Raw genomic sequence first — 3,405 nt, forward strand, 5'->3', positions numbered from 1 at the left:
TACGTCGTATTCAAGCGCATTGAAAGGTGACGGAAAGGCGGACTTTGCCTTTCAGTGGCCTTTACAAAGTCAACTGAAATACTTTCCCACCTTTTATTACTTCTTAACATATTGCGGAATGTTTGCTTAAATGTCTGTTTTCGTGCTGTGGATGATGACCAGTTGTCCTAATGTTAGTACGTACCGAGTAGATCTATCCACTCACTAGTCATATACTTGTCGTTATTAGTGAGCGTTTTCCTCTCTTTCCAGACCAATAAAAAGCGGATACTGACAGTCATGTAACGTTGATGTCTTTGACTTGCATTTGTGATTAACAGACCGTAGCTCAAGTATAGGCGACGTTTTAAGTGTCATCGGCAAGTTCTTATCGGATTCCATGCTTTTGATATTTTCTTTACTGAGCTATACACTTAGATCTTTAGATGTCCGAAAACGCTTTAGCCATGATTCACTTTAATTAACAATCTAACACGACTTTCAAAACGCTAGACGCTAAATTGTTCTTTTTATATTTAATTTCAATTTAGTTGATGTACACATAAACGTTGTTAATGACGGAATATTGACACTAAATGTTCTTTCTCTCAGATAATGCCACCTCACAGCAGAAAGCTGATTTCCTGGAGGAGATTGAGCACATGGTGGAGGTTGGTTCCCACCCGAACATCCTAAAGCTGTACGGCTGCTGCACGCTGGAGCAGCCCATATACATGGTGGTGGAGTACATGCAGCACGGAGACCTGCTCGGCTTCCTCAGGAGATGCAAACAGGTAAGGGTGGGGTCATGTGGCGTAACGACAGAGTGCTCGACTCGGTCCCGGGTTCGAGTCCTGACATGCCACTGATCTTGTGTCCTTGGGAAAGGCACTTTACACGACTTTTCTCACTTAACTCAAGTGAATGAGTACTGTCCTGTCCTGCATTTGTTGTCTGCGTTGATGGCGGCATAAAATAAGTTGAAAAAACTTGAATGTGCCGTCGCCATGTGTTGTCATGAATTGTTAGAATAAAAACAAGAATATAGTAACGTAAAACTCCACTTGAAATGCGACCATCACCGAAAATCACAGAGTAAGTCACCAAAATGTCCCTACAACTCAACTGGGACTGGTCAATGTTTTACCTACTCGGCAGCCGTACGCAGGGTTGGCGGTTGTCGCCTCATCGGTCTCTGACTCAGCCTGAGACTGCTGCATGGGGATGTTGCCTGGAGAATTTTTTCCAAAATCATTCTCTAGAATCATGTATAAAATACTTTATACATGCTAATATTTTTTTCGAATTCGAACCCCAAGATCTAAAGGCAGGTTTTCTAACCACAGGACCTCAACTAATCTTCATTCATTTGTTCCTTCATCGCATTTGCCTGCACAGCAAGTTGAAACGCTTTGTCATAGTCCCCCAGGTCAAACCAGACTTTACTCAGGGCGGTGGCAATGCGCGGATGTGCTGCATCGCGTCCATAGACATCAGTCATCATTGTCAGTCCGCTCTGAAGGAGGATCATTGCCCTCCAGTTATCGCCTAACTTATGCCAAGCAAGGCCCATTTTAAATAGTATGCCAGCAATGTCAGCGTGAACCGCGTGCCTTCCATAAATACGTCTTTCCATCTTGTAGGCCTGTTCAAGAAAGTGCAGTGCTTTTCTAGCGTCACCCTTTTGGCTCCAAGCAGCACCAAGTTGTCCAAGTATTGCTGCAATAGTCCGATGTGCCGTGCTGTGACCGAGGATGTCCTTAGCCATAGCCAACGCGTCCTTGTAACAGTCGATTGCTTTCGTGTGAACATCTAAGTTACTCCAAACCCCGCCGAGGTTATAGAGCGACGTCACAATATCCAAATGCGGAGTGTTTTTCCCGTAAACACGCACGCTCATTTAAAATGCCTTGTCGTGGTATATGACTGCTTTAAGAGAATCCCCCATAACACGCCAAACGCTACCTAGGTTACTGAGTGACAACGCGATATCCGGATGTGCCTCGTCATGTCCATAGACTCTTCTCAATATACTCAAAGCTTGTTCATGAAAACTGATGGCTTTCTTGTGATTTCCTACCATTGCCAAAGTTTTTCCAAGACTCGTGTAGGCCTTTGCAATATCTGGGTGTGGTACATCTTTTCCATGTATTCGTTTCTGCATATTCAGGACATGTTCGTGAAATCTGATTGCTTTCCTATAATCACCGATGTCTTTCAGAGCTATGGCAAGGTTGTGAACTGAATTTACGATATTTAGATGTTCCTTGTCCGGGCCAAATATGCGCTTCCACATGTAGAGAGCCTGTCTATGAAAGTTGATCGCTCTCCAGTAGGCGCCCATCTCGTTCCATACTATGCCTAGGTAATGAAGTGCCCTCGCAATGTCCGGGTTTGCCGCATCATGTCCATATAAACCTTGCACCATGTCATGAGCTTGTTGGTGGAAATGAAGAGACTTCTTGTAAACACACAATGCTCTCCACGTTTCGCCAAGGTTGTTGAGTGAAGATACGATGTTGTAGTGGGCCTTACCGAGCACCCGTTTCTGTATGTCTAGAGCTTGCTCGTGGAACTCAATGGCCTTCCGGAAATCACCTAAATCGTGCCAACATTTGCCAAGATCATTCATTGTTCTGGCAATGGCTGGGTGTGCATTGTCGAGCCCATAGATGATTTGCTCCATGTGAAGTGCCTGTTCGTAAAAACTGACTGCTTTCCTTGAATGGCCTGCGCTCCTCCATGCATGGCCCAGGGTGTCGAGTGAGGATATGACGTCAGGATGTGCTGTATCATGGCCGTATAGCAGCTTCCTCATCTTAAACGCCTCTTCTAAACGTGGGATAGCTTTCTTTTTATCTCCCAAGTTACCCCATGCTGCTCCCAGGTTATCTAGAAGCAAAGCCGTAAACGCATCTTGTCCCTGTCTGTTCACCCTTAGCGCCCTGTCTAAGACATTGATAGCTTGTTTATGATGACCTAAGTGGGCCAATACCTGGCTTAGGCTGTTCAGTACCAATAATATAGCGGTTTTTCTATCATTGTCTTCCAATTGTGTATAGTCAATCATTTCCGATACCTCTTCATACAAGGACATCGCGTTTCTGTCGTCCCCAAGGTAAGCCAGTGAAATCCCAAGGCCAGCGAGTGAGTTAAGAACACCCAAGCCTGCTGCTTTCTGTCCATGTATTTGTCTGAACATGGCCAAAGCCCGTTCAAAAAACGTCTTTGCTTGTCTGTAGTTGCCTAGCTTGTTGTTGGTCCGACCTAGGTGATACAAGCTCCACGCACTGTGTGTGTTCCCTGTACTGGCCATGTTCTCTGAACTGGCAAACGCAACCCCGAAGTGTTCCATTGCAGATGTGAAATTACAAAGTTTCGTGTCCATTTGTCCTTTTGTCTCTGGTGAGTTGTGAAACAGAACTG

General features: G+C 45.0%; 1 pseudogene; it reads left to right on the plus strand.

Moving 5' to 3' along the window:
- Positions 1 to 689: 689 nt before the first annotated feature.
- Positions 690 to 3,405, plus strand: part of LOC109473558 — a 17,198-nt pseudogene continuing 14,482 nt past the window's right edge.

This window comes from Branchiostoma belcheri, unplaced genomic scaffold, assembly GCF_001625305.1.
Source record: "Branchiostoma belcheri isolate BF01 breed outbred unplaced genomic scaffold, Haploidv18h27 scaffold100, whole genome shotgun sequence".
Taxonomy (NCBI): domain Eukaryota; kingdom Metazoa; phylum Chordata; class Leptocardii; order Amphioxiformes; family Branchiostomatidae; genus Branchiostoma; species Branchiostoma belcheri.